The 13,946-nt window shown below is 33.4% G+C and overlaps 1 long non-coding RNA gene across 2 annotated transcripts; it reads left to right on the top strand.

Annotated features, from left to right (window-relative positions):
• The first annotated feature begins 569 nt into the window (after window positions 1-569).
• On the top strand, window positions 570-4,292 carry LOC311428425. Of its 2 annotated transcripts, none has more exons than XR_014687724.1 (3): window positions 570-699; window positions 829-939; window positions 4,162-4,292. It is a non-coding gene; the product is annotated as an uncharacterized lncRNA (long non-coding RNA). The 2 variants fall into 2 exon arrangements; XR_014687725.1 differs by having other exon boundaries at window positions 589-699; window positions 862-939.
• Window positions 4,293-13,946: the final 9,654 nt, after the last annotated feature.

Genomic DNA, 13,946 nt, shown 5'->3' with positions numbered 1-13,946 from the left:
CTCCACTCAGGAAGAAACATGACTGTAAAGAAAAAGACAGTTTCTGCTATACCCACATTGCATCCTCAAGATCCCAATGAAAACATGCACAAACAAAAACAAAACAAAACAAACAAAAAGCATATTTAAAAGAGGAATCTCTTACAGCTAAAACAATTACAGGGATTAACACTTTTTATGTCTTGCTTGTTCAGTTCTCATGTAGAGATGTCTGATTTAGGTGGAGTCAGTGTCATGCTCAGGTCTGTATAGAGAACAGAAAACGCTGACCATAACTGTCACATACATAAGGTGTAGCCATACTGACTGAGTGTAAGGCAAGTTGAATGCACCAGCATTAATTTAAAATAGCATCAGTACCTCCACTGCCCTTAGGTGCCAAGGCAATGTATTTTCCATAGGTTCATTCTCAGTGTGCCTAGCCAATAAGCACACACAGTCAGAATCACCACGAAGGCCTTTAATTAAATAATTATATAATTCTGCTGAAGCAGGTGCTTGGCAGTCTTTCAAAAAGCAAGCACAGCTCTGACTTGAAGCACCATTATTTATACACAATTAACTTCTAAAACTCTTTATCTACTTCTGATTGGTTGTTTTAGCTTGCCTAATTTACATGTATCTTAATTGAGCATGTGTGTTAGAGAGAACCAGTGGTGGGGTGGGCATCAAACAAACCCCAAGTTTGTGTTCTAATGGGTATGTTTCTTAATATGTTAATGGCCCTTAATGAGAAAAGGCTTACCATGGATTAGTCGGGAATCTTCCTTTATCTGCTTTCTTCCTGGTTTTCTCACTTTCATTCCTTGTCTCCCTTGCTTCTGATAGCTTAAGGCTATGAATCTCCCTGTTTTCTTCAAGGTCTCCTTGTTTTCTTCAGTTCAAGACGACAAATGGAACAGCACTTTGAAAAGCAAATGCTGCCAGCAGAACATAGAGGTAATTCTGGAGGAGCCCAGATGACTTACAAAAACTGTAGAAAGCAAAGTCTAAACGAAGAGGAAGGTCTGATCTCAAGACAGACAGAAGAACTAGTTTTAAGAGACAAAGGGATTTGTCTCTTAAAGTTTTAAGACACCAAGTCTTAAAGACTAGTCACAAAGACTAGTTTTAAGACACAAAGAGCAGCTGTTGCAGGTGGAATGACTTGCAGCTGTAATAAAGGCATGGTCTTTGACCTTGTATATAATATATGAGGTCAACAATATTCTAGTGTTTTTGTAAAGTCAACATGTTAATGAATCCTGCCAGCAACTTGGAAGAGACCAAGCTCAGCCATGCTTTGTTTATGCTCTCCTAGCCTGAAAATGTTTACTGTTAAAATGTATTTTTTCCCTGAAAAGTACAGACATTTTGCTGGTTCTTTCTTGTTACAGGTCAACAACTGCAACACCTGGGGTTAGATCACCCCAAGTCTGCATAGTCAAGGTTTTTTTAGTCTTTTGGGTGGAAGGAGAGGCAACAATGAAAGGAGAAAGAGGAAATTAAAACACTGCTAGTTAAAGTCATTGTCTGATTCGAGTGCATGTAGATAGCAATAAATCTCACATACATTTTTATCAAATGAGTTTCTTTTTTTTTTTTTTGATTAGTTGATTTTGTTTTCTTTTCAATAGTGTGGACATAAGATAAACAACATTGAAGTTTAGGGGATATTTTCTATTTAATTCAATCTGCAGGACTTTCATGCAAGGCTTAACATTCATTATGCTTTATATAATCTACCTTAAAAACTTTGTCTCTCGCTTCTTGCATCAGTGTAGTAAATGTGTGTTTGTCTTGTTTTTGGTTGGTTGGTTATTTTAATTTTCTTCCCCCGCCTACCCTAGAACAAAACAAACAAAAATATTTGACCAAAATGCTCAGATATAATACACTGGCAAAAATATTTAACTTTATATATATACATGTATGTATGTATATATATATATATATATAAACATAATTTCTTTGATTAATGTTATACAACAAACAGAAATTAAGTCTCCAAGGCACTCTTTTGTTTTTCCTTATATATATATATATTTTTTTTTCTCTAGGTTAATTCAGGAGGGAACTGAGAAAAAGCGATGAAATATTTTTTTATAAAACAAAATTTAGGTGAAGTAGGAAAAACACTTTTATTTTGTTCTTGCATTCAGACCATAACTTCTTATATCACTGACTTAGTGCTCTGTTAAAACAATGTTGTTACTTAAATATACTATATGAATATTTTTCTTCTGTGTTGAACTGCCTTTCTGATGGTGTACTCAGTCACATTATGCATGTGCAAGTTGTTTGTCCATCAGCCAGCTATTAACAAAATACTTTTAGCATGAACTGACCTGTGGGTCTATCCAGTCTAGGATAACACTTCTCTAAATTTCTCCACTGCCTTGAAGCCAAAGTTTTTTTGTTTGTTTGCTTTGATGTGAAAACTGGTTTTTGAACTTTGTATAGGATGTATAACCATAACCATTGAATTCAAACAGACCACTTTTGTCTTCAATTCATAAAATGAAAGACAAAACTAGAGGCTGCTTAATTAAATGTCATATATTTATTGTTTGTTTTGAAACTCTAATTAAATTAGGACTAGGCAGAATGTTATTCTGAATATCAACATTTTCATTACGATAAAAAAAATATATATATAAAGTTGCATTAACTAAATGGCAAGCTAAAACATGTAGCATTACATTGCAAAGCAAGCCTGCCTGTCGTATCTGGCAGAGGAGTCTTGGCATCCATTCTGCTTTTGTCTGCATTTCTCATGCTGTCATCAGTGAAGCTTACAAGAGCCACTGAAATCATAGAATAGAAGCATTTGTAAATTTGAATTCATAGTTAAAAGGCATCCAAGATATTTACAAACTTAAAAACATGTATAAAATATTTACATATTTACTTTTGATACCCATATAGCACTATGGCAGGTACCTGAGAAATTGTGTGTTGCTGAATTAACATTACAATGCCAAACTGATGTTAGAACCATATTTTTACATAAAGGAGAAATGTCTCGCTCTGGAATTTTCATATCCAGTGAATATAAATTTTTCAAAAGTGTTCTATAGGCACCATATTGAAACCACTAAATACATAAAAACAAAAACAAAAAATGTTTGTTTGTTTGTTTGTTTTTGTTGTTTTGTTTTGTTTTTTATCCCAAAACACATATGAGCTGGTATACAGGGTGCCAAGGTGTTTTCATGCTATGCAAAACTTTGTGTCATAAATAAGTATAGAAACTTATGGCTTTAATTCAGCTAAGAACATAAGTCCATATTTTGTATCAAACTGTGAGAGAATTTCCTAGATGTGAAAATTTGTCTGTGAATATCCCACTTGCTTAAATGCTCTACTGAATGTAGTTCTACAAAAAGACACAAGTAATTATCATAGTAATATGACACATTGGTTCTGAATCTCCTCATCAGTTGATAACCAGACTCTTAATGCCCACCACAGAGTAAAATACAGTTTACTCACTGTCTGTCAGTTCTGTGTAGCTCCTTTGGAAAACACTTCCTCTATGTCATTTATTTAAGTATATAAACTATCTAAGCTTTTTCTCATAGGTCTTTTTGCAATGACTGATGTTCCTTCAGTCTCCCTAGCCTTCATCCTGGTTATTATGTGGTGTTCATCTGTCTTTTCTAGGAAATATCAGTGAAAATTGAATACGAACATGGGAGAACTTTAGGCTTAACTTACATGTTTAAGACCAAATCCTTCCCCTTCTTCCTCCATCCCCCCCATTAAAAAAAAAAAAAAAAAAAAAAAAAAAAAAGGAAAACTCAGATTATCATAGGGTTTTCTTCAGGAACAGCTGTATTGAAGGTTGTGTACATTTGTGCTGCAACTTGATCTTTGACAGAATTTAACTGTGAAGTACTGTTGACAGGACAATAAAATATGGCAAAATGACACACACACACACAATGGTATTGTTCTTTTCTCCCAAGCTAATGCTATAGGATACCATTAACTAACCTCTCCTTCTATCTTAAGCAAAATAAGGGAAGTCCCATAAGATTCAATCCTGTGACTTATTCTGTACCAACCTCTTTCTGTCAATAGCTGTAAACCTAGGGAAATTTATGAAGTTCCATAGCTTTTTTTGTTTGACCCAGACATTTCTTTCCTTAGGCTTATTTTTATTTTATTTTTTTTCAGGGTTTGAGGCCTGGATACTACCCAGCTTGCTGAAGTTCAGTCCTGATGAGACATGTTATAGCAACAAGTTAAGGGAAATACTTTGTTTCACTTGAAATGTACTGAGCTCCTCATTCACATGGTTTGTGTCCAATTTCAAAGTACTCCCATTAGAATGGGAGTAAAAAAATAATAAAAAATAATAATAAAAAAATCTGACCTAAAGGTATATCTTAACAGGGGTAATATAACACAATGGAAAGCTTACTGCTTTGACTGTGACTGGTAGCTCCTGTATGAGGCTGCGGATAGGGAGGATATTCCATTTGGACTTTGCAACATCTACAGGGTGCATATGTGAAGTTGAAACTACTAACCACATTCTAAAAGCTAAAGTTATCCTAAAAACTGTTGCAGAGCTTGACTTCCTGTCCTGCTTGAGATAGTTATCTTACAGGGAAAAAAATAAATAAATCACTATAGAGGTCAGTCAGCCTCTGGAACTGATTTGAAGCAGAAGCATGAGGTGTCTTCAACCATATCTATATCTAAACAGAGTTCCAAATAACATCTCTTTGCTCTGGCTTTCTGCTAATGGTGAGCTGCAATATCTCAAGGCATTTAGCTGACTGCTCACTTTCTTTAAAGCCATACACAGATGAGGGTATGGGTTTTTGTATTTTCATTATAAAATAATATTGGCACAATTTCAGACGTATAAAAGTGCACCTAACTGCCATATGTAATAAAGAGAACATTTATCTTAAATATATTATTTTTCAGATGTCTTAAGACAACCCATAAAAAAAGTGGATTGCAATAGTTGCTATAGGTAGTTATGAAGATACTTTTATCATTTTTAAAGAAAAGAAAATCCCATGCTTTCACTTCTTGTAACATTGTCAATCCTTTTTCATCTTTATACTGTACTTCATGCAGTACAAGGATTAATTCGGCTCACTAAATATTAGGTACTCTGTATGATTTGAGACTTTGTAAGCTACTGAAACATCTACATAAGGATTGCAGATGTGATTGAACACTTCTGGGAGATATATGTACTTCTTGAAAACCAAAGGTCAGGGTATGTAGTATGACATTGAAAAAAACATGTGACACAAATTCAAGCAATTCAGGAGTTATGCCAATGGATTGCCTTTATGCCTTTTGGTAATAACCCTTTTTTTGTTTTGAAACTGCTAATAATAATGTATTTTAAAGTGGGGCAGTTTTAATGGTGATGTTAATTAAACCTAGTCACTTGCAAGGAACTTCTTAGTTTTTAATTTGTGCCCTGCAATAGGATTATTCTCTTATGATGTAGATGCTTACAGTGTAAATATCAATTTCCAAGCCAGGTGTTCGAATACAGTCAGTAGAGAGAAATAAAGCACTTCTTGAGTTAGAATCATCAGACCTGTTTAAAGTACCTCTTAAGGATAAGGAAAATCACTCCTTATATCACCCATGTTACTTCATTGCTTCCACCCAGCTTTTCTCCTCAAATTGCCCCTTGGTCCTACCAATGGAGTTACCGGTGTTGGAGGATCTGCTATGGCTGTCCTAAATATAAATTTGAACAAATCAGAGACAAATCATATTTTTTTTGACTCGTCAACACAAGAGACTTCCTTCTTCTTGCACCACTTGCAACATTTCTGACATTGCTCATTTGTGCTTCACTGGTACTTTTTTTTTGTTTGTTTGTTTACTTTTAAGACAAACTGTTTTTTTGTTGTTGTTGTCATTGAAGAATTAATTGATGGTCTCACCTAACAGTTCATTTTCAAGATGGTGTTTTTCTCAACCAATAAAAACATTGGAAGTGGATTTATGTTGTGTGTTTAACTGACGAGATCCCTTTTGTAGAAACTAGCTAGTTCTGCCAGGCGTGTATCACATACTATGCTGTCAGCATAGTAACAAAAATATTCTAACAGTGAAGTAAGGATGGTTGTTTACAAAGTTTTTATCTTTAAAGCTACAAAAAGGCAAAACTGTTGCAACTGGGTGAAATTATGAGTCAACAAATCTTCCAAAAAAAACCCACCACATTGCATTTTCATTTTTGTACCAGTCTAGGACTGCATTAGCAACCAGATCAAAAGCTGAGAAGCTTTTCTTCTTTCTTTCAGGCTGTCAAGATGAAGAGATCATAGCATAACTATCAAGACTTGTCACATTGATTTCTTAAGGTTTGGTGGGGTCTTCTGTGAGTGTTCTTATTTTGTTGTTGCTGCTTTTTTGATTTTATAATCCTCACATGAAGTGGCCCTGTACACCAAAACACAGCAGAAGAGATTTTATTTTTTTTTTCCTTCTGTCCTCTCAAGGGAGTCTAAATCTAGAGATAGCCTCTCTATCTGTATATTCTGTCTTCTGACATGAGAGTTAGAAATCTCTAAAGTCATGTAATACTGCTTCAGAAAAAGAAAAAAAAAAAAAAAGGCAAAAAGCAAAATAAAAAATACATAAATAATAATAATAATAATAATAATAAAAATAAAAAAACAGTTGTTAATAATCCTATGCTACAGAGTTTTCAAAGCAAGATGTTGTCAATAATCACAAAAGACCTAACAATAATCTAACACAGAGACACTTTTGCTACCAAATTGCAGACTGTGAGAAGAGAATGCTTACTATAAACTAGATATGGCAAGAGATCATAGGGAAGATCATAGCAGAAATGTGCCTTTTGCTATTACTATTTTTGTCATATTTTTGTTTTGTTTTGTTTTGCTTACTGTTGAGTGCTACTAAGCCTCCCAGCTGTTCCATTACGTGATGTACTGTGCTAACAAACAATACTGTTGGAAGGCTCTGGTTTTTTAGCCATCAAATTCAAGTGTGTCTGCAGCTCACAGTATGTGGTAAGTAAAGCAAGGCTCTTAAAAGCACTAAAGGTGATTAAATGCCTCCTCCTTCTTCAGCACATTAGTCAAAAATAATCATACAAATGTTCCAGGTGGCAGGCCAACATCTAGCTTCTGCTCTTGTGGATACAGCATTGGTGACAGTGCTTGACTTGGCAAGCTTGATAGAGTTTGCTGTCAGAGTAGTCTCCGGTGCCAGTAGCATGTTGCACTCCAAATAAGTGCAGTCTATATCAGCTGCTCAAAGGACTATAGTACTGTCATTCTTAGCCTGACTTTGCCAATGACTTGTGTGAATTACAGCAACATTTTTCTAGTGTGATAGAGATTATATTTTCAAATTTCATTTATACTTAGATTCACAAAAGTTCTCAAGTACCCAAAGCAGCACTTTCATAGAACTCAGGCAACCCAGTACAATCACAACTCCTCCTCTTAGGTGCTTGGAAATTTATAGATCTCATATTTTCCACTACCTTTGGAAACCAAGTGTGTAAACCTGGACACAGATGAGCATTTATATCATTGCTGGTCATTGTGGTTTCCTGTTTATTTCTCTCATAAGCCTCTTTCATATATTACCTATCTCTGAAATAATTTTTATAGTAATAACCTCAAAAAAAATAATTAAAAAAAAAAAAAATCACACCCATACCTTAAAACATTTCACTGCATTTTTAATGCTTCTGAGAAAGCAAGCAAAAATAGGCATGACTGTAGATAAAGGAGGCACTACTTATGAAGATGAATCTTGAATTCTGATCCCTGCTTCTAACACAACTTAAACAATTTATCTAAAAGCAACACTGTATCAAATAATGTTCAGGGCAGTGACAGGTATCTCTAAAACTTATGTCACCGATTAAAGCTCTCAAAAGTAATCATGTTGCTTCTGCTTTCCCATAACCCAAACCTTGATATCCTTCACGTCTGTCCATTGTGAGCGGGCTTGTTCCAGGAATCTTTACAAACCCAATTGCGGTACAAGAGGCAGAGACTGAGAACCAAACTATTCAGCAGCATCCCATGTGTGTCTTCTCAGAAAATATTTATTTATTCACAGGCTTTGGTGGTAACCAAGTCCTAATTTTGTAGATCTTGGTCATGCCTTAAATTTGGACTTTGGGCTGTATACACAGATGTATCCACAAAGCTTGAGCAAATCAAGCAAAAATTGACATTCAGCTTCAGTTCCTCATGTCTTCACACTTAGTTCATCTTTTATATTGTGACCAAATAGGCCTCAGTTGAGAGAACATTCTATTACTTAATTGTTCCTGCAAATTCTTTTATTCTCCTTGGGGATGATATAAAAAATCATCAGAACAAAATGATATTCCTATATTGGGTATCAAAGACATGATAAATTAGTATCCATGATGAAACTTGACAATTTAAAATATAGAATAAAAAAAATTGATCTGTGAATCATCAAGGATTTCATTATTTTCTTTCAATGGGCCTGAAAAAATAAGAAACATTTACATCAGATGTAAGAATTTTAGCATTTGAACATTTTATTTGTCAATCAAATCACAATGGATTGATCAATGTAAAGACCTAAATGACAGCACAGAAAATAAATATTAGTACATTTTATAGTATCTGTTACTTTTTATTTCAATAAATAAACTACAAATTATTTTTACATATACTATATGCATGTTTACATTGAAGGTGTTTTAATTAACTATTGCTAATTAACTCAAAGTTTAATTAACTTTGGGTTGTGCTAACATTAAAGGAAAAGTATTATAGGATGCCTTTAGCTGAGTTCAAATTGGTTGACTGGAAACAAATGATATAAAATTAAATTTGAATTTACAGCTAAATAGTTTATTATTTGGCTCTAAAACAAAACAGTTTATATTGGTAAAAATTAAACATTAAAAAAAAAAAAAAGTGAAGGTGAGAATTGAATGCAAGTTAACTGCTTTTGTTGATTGATTTCATATTTTTAACTTCAATTTTTACTATACTTCATAAGGTCAGCACAATGAACTTAAGAAAAATATCTCACTTGAGAAATTAGATCTATGATCATAATAATAGTTTAGATTCTGTGAACTATTCTACCTCTTGATGTAAGTGCTTCTTTAAGAGTAAACATATTAACATCTATATAATATTGAACATTCTGATCCAAAACCTGTGTATTGTTTCTTACATGGTAACCATTACAAATTATGGATGAAAGGAAGAAAAAGCTTGAAATACTTTTCAAAATACTTTTTACAAAAGTATGAGTGTAGCATTAGGATACATTTGCAGTTACTACATAAAACAACACTGTGCTGTTTATCATTGGGTTGCTCTGACATCATATGTGCTGAAAATACTTTAAAATATAACTTCTACAGTTAGTTGTCCTCTGCTTTGCACCTTCTATATTGTTTACATGTGCACAACTTAGGGTAGAAAACTAGTGTTCAGTGTTATGACATTTTAACTTGCTCTGTCCTGGCATAAATTGCTACCTGCAAAACAGAAATGGATAGCAAGTAGAGCTCCCATTGCTTTATGAATGGTTTTATACAGATTCTGACATGGGCCCAGAAAATCGCATGTGGTCAGAAAGCTCATATTTAAGTTCAGGAGCTTAATAAGATATCCTTTATGGAACAGCCTTTGAAGAATGCAAATTCACCAAATAGTAACTTTTCATACCTACTCTGTTTTTTTACAAAGATATGATACAGCACAGTCCCCATTTCTTTTGTAGCATAGCTGATAAAGTGATATCTCTGAACACTGCAAATATTAACATTTTAGCTCTTTTGGGCTCTCTTGCAGCTGACAGAGAAGTCTAGAAAGGTCTGTGACCACAAGATCCTATTCATTTGGAGAGTAACAATTCAAGTAGTTATATTAAATTCACTCAAAGAATCCTGAATTTCACTCACTCACTTTTCAGCTAAGAATCAATGTTGCTTCCAAAAAAATAAGAAGTGATTACCAATGATATACTCATTACAGAATGCATAACTCTATCCTTATGCTCCCAAACACATATTACTGGAATAATATTCAAATCTCTCAAATTCTGATATGCAGAAGAACTCCAGCGATATATTTCTATGTGCAGTCCCATGCTGTTGTGATTTCTGAAGCTTGGTTGGAATTTGAACTTCACATATAGCTATGTTCAGTCACTATTGTCATTACCAAGCTGTCCTTAGTAGTCTTGAATGGTTTCTTTAAACACATATTTTTCTTTATCCATTCTTCATCACCTGCATAAAGGTTTGCATGATGACTACAGTCATTTTATTACTTTTTTTTTTTTTTTTTCTTTCATGCTTTGATTTCTCTGCTAATAGAATATCTCAAATGTGATCTATGGATGTACCAGCATTCACTGATACTTTTTTTTCCCTGGAAGTCTTCAAAAGACGTTTAGATGTAGAGCTTAGGGATATGGTTTAGTGGGGACTGCTAGTGTTAGGTCAGAGGTTGGACTCGATGATCTTGAGGTCTCTTCCAACCTAGAAATTCTGTGATTCTGTGATTCTGTGATTCTCCTCCTGTGGGACTGGGCAGTCAGGGACCAGTGACACAGAAGACAAAATAACATTCAGAATGGGTGAAGCTTTGGAGGGGAGGGCAACTTTCCTTAACCCTTGTCAAACCATATTTTCTTTCTGTAATGTAGGAGGACAAGTAAGGCCACATCAATGCTAAAAAGCAACTCTTGCTTTCTCTAGAGGCACATTGTGATACCAGAAAAGTTTTCCACATTCACTACACTGAGGTGTAACATAATTGAAGATTCCACTGTTAAAAAAAATAAAAATAAAATAAAATAAAATAAAATAAAATAAAATAAAATAAATAAAATAAAATAAAATAAAATAAAATAAAATAAAATAAAATAAAATAAAATAAAATAAAATAAAATAAAATAAAATTGTGAAACCTCAGATTTTATTCCAAACTGATAATATAGAAATATAAAAATCAACTGAAAATATTGTTCTCTATTTTTACTGCTGGGTTATGGACATTATGTGATTTGACTGGTTTTAGACATCTGAAAGTTACTCAATTTCTGTCTCATTAAAATAAATAAAATAAAAGATAATTTGATAATGTGAACTGTTGTTTTTCAGTTTTATAAATATTATATATATACAGTATAATTTAACACAAATTCATTAAGCTACTTATCAAAAGGCTGGTTTTTTTTGTTGTTTGTTTGTTTGTTTGTTTTTTAATTAGACTACATTGTCAAAATCTACCATACTCAGTCCAAATACATTTTTATATCACAGTGCATAGAAATACCAGCAGCCTCTTTCTTGGATAACTTTAATAATAACTTTCAGGTCAAGTTTAATATGCTATGCATTTCAAATATATACCCTATACTATACAAGGATGACCTTACACGCCACAGGGAAAGACACTATCTCTGTGTCTCCATCTTCTCCACTGGTCTTTGCCAGCACCTCATGGGACAAGTGTCAGAGAGAACGGTTATGAATACATCCTACAAGATAACACCGTCATATGTTCTGAGAAGAAAGGAGACTTAAAAGTAGCCTGAATATAGATTACTTATTAAATTCAGAACAAATTCAGGCTGCCTCTGAGGATAATAGGGATGCCAGCCATCAAATTTAAGGATCACTCTGGATTTAAAGCTACTCCCCGCACTAGAAAGCTTTGTTAAAATATATGACATTAAAATGTAAGGCATGTGACAAACACTCTTTACAATACATAAATACATTTCTATTGTATTCCAAGAACTGTTTTTGGAATGCTCTTCCCAAGGATATTAGAAACTTCAGTGCTTTAAAATTATATTTGAGGAAATAGAAACTTTTTATTTTAGCCTAAGAAAGTTTTGCAATGCTATGTAGGTTTATTTTTATTTTATTTATTTACTGTAAGCCCATTCTCTAAAACTTTGAAAGGTTTGAAATGAATGTATCTCCTGTGGCATATAAGTAATTGTTTCTTATTAAACATCAAACATCAATTTCATATAGTAGAAGAGTTTTGATGTCAGAAAACACACTGTAACCTTCTTTATTACAATTAACATGCAAAAATGCTACAATAAGTTACATAGTAATGAAAATGCTGTTTAGAACTGTAGCTATAATGGCTGAAAATTTTTAAATTTTTATTGCAATAACTCTGTTCATGATACTAAAATATAAGCTGTATCACCCTTCCATAAAAACTCCATATTTTCAGATGTCTATAAACTAGTCATAAAAAGTCTGCTTCTGGCTGTCTTGGAATATGTAGATCAATAATGAATTTAGGAATTGAAAGAAGAAAAAAAAGAAAAGATCTTAATGGAGTTGATTTAGTCACCTTTGACATTTAGTCTTTTTCTTAGAAAATCAAGAGACCTAAATCCTGGAGGAATGACTGGATAAAACTCTACTTGTGAGTTTATCTGTAAGTGTAAAAAGGGAACAAGATCAAGCTTTGAAATCCATTGTAGTTTATAAATGCACTCATTTCTGATGAATCAATTTCAGTTTAGTTTTACTCTCTGTGATTTGGGAATTTAGTCATTATCTGAACTGAAATAATTGGTGATTTTGGCTCAAAAAGTTAAAAAAAAAACCTTTCTGATATTTAAATAGAAATTTTAAACTAATAATATTTCTCTATTTACTTATTTACAAAAAGTGTATGAAAGTCCATTTAGCTGGCAGGTGGAATTGCAATTGCTGGAGATATTTTATTTGTCCACAATTGAAAGACTTTTACTTGTAGGACTCTTCCTTAAAATTTTGAATTCCCTTCCCTTCCCTTCCCTTCCCTTCCCTTCCCTTCCCTTCCCTTCCCTTCCCTTCCCTTCCCTTCCCTTCCCTTCCCTTCCCTTCCCTTCCCTTCCCTTCCCTTCCCTTCCCTTCCCTTCCCTTCCCTTCCCTTCCCTTCCCTTCCCTTCCCTTCCCTTCCCTTCCCTTCCCTTCCCTTCCCTTCCCTTCCCTTTTTTTTTTCTACTCTTTTGTAAAATTTCTTCAGGTGAAAGTGCTACACTTTATATGCTTTCTTTCAGCAGTTTCTTCCTTGCTTTCTGAAGAAATCATGATGAGCTGAGTGAAACTTGATGCTCAAATTCTGCGGCATTTGTTCTCATTTGTTAGCCTTAATTGCTTTCTTTAGGGCTTGAACCTGGATCTTGCATCTTTGGAGTTAATAATGATTTTTGTTGTCGTCGTTTCTTTTTTTTCCCACATAATGTATTTACTATTTTTTAATTATTTTTTATTTTTTCACGAATTCAGAATTCATCTTGCAACTTGCCATTAAGAACTTCACATTAAACAAAACTCTTATATGCACACAGTGAAATGTAAAGGAAAGAGTTCGCATATTCCTACAGAAATACAGAGAAATCAGGTATGTCAAAATTTGAAGCCAAATAACTTCAGAACCAGATTTTATTTTCAGACTTAATGATTGTGCTTTGACAAATAATTACCTGAATTACAGGTTTGAAAGTAAAGAATATGTAAAAAATTCTTACTATTCTTTAGCAAAGTCTTTTTTTTTTTTTTTTTTTTAGGATAATAAAATTAGGCCAAAATAAGTGAACTGATTTTTAAAAAAAGGTTTCCAAAAACACCGGATTTAAATATTACACTATATTTTTAATGTGTGAAGAAAAGTACTCTATAGCTTTTCAATATCCATAGTAGGAGAATGTTTGATAAGAACCTGGAATTAAAGACTATAATGACTTTGTGAAGTGTTCTAATTTGTATGGGAAAACCCATTACCTTCCTAGAGCAAAATGTCCCAGATTTTCTACTGTGCAATGTTAAAAAAACAAACAAACAAACAAACAACAAAACAAAACAAAACAAAACAAAAAAAACAGGCAAGCGGTGAATTTGAATCCCAAAGAGGCCATCTGTACAATCTATAGCCACACATGCTCATTTGAGTGGGATTTCATTA

This window comes from Aythya ferina (assembly GCF_964211825.1).
Source record: "Aythya ferina genome assembly, chromosome: 1".
In the NCBI taxonomy this organism is placed as follows: domain Eukaryota; kingdom Metazoa; phylum Chordata; class Aves; order Anseriformes; family Anatidae; genus Aythya; species Aythya ferina.
This window is presented reverse-complemented; position numbering and strand designations above follow the sequence as displayed.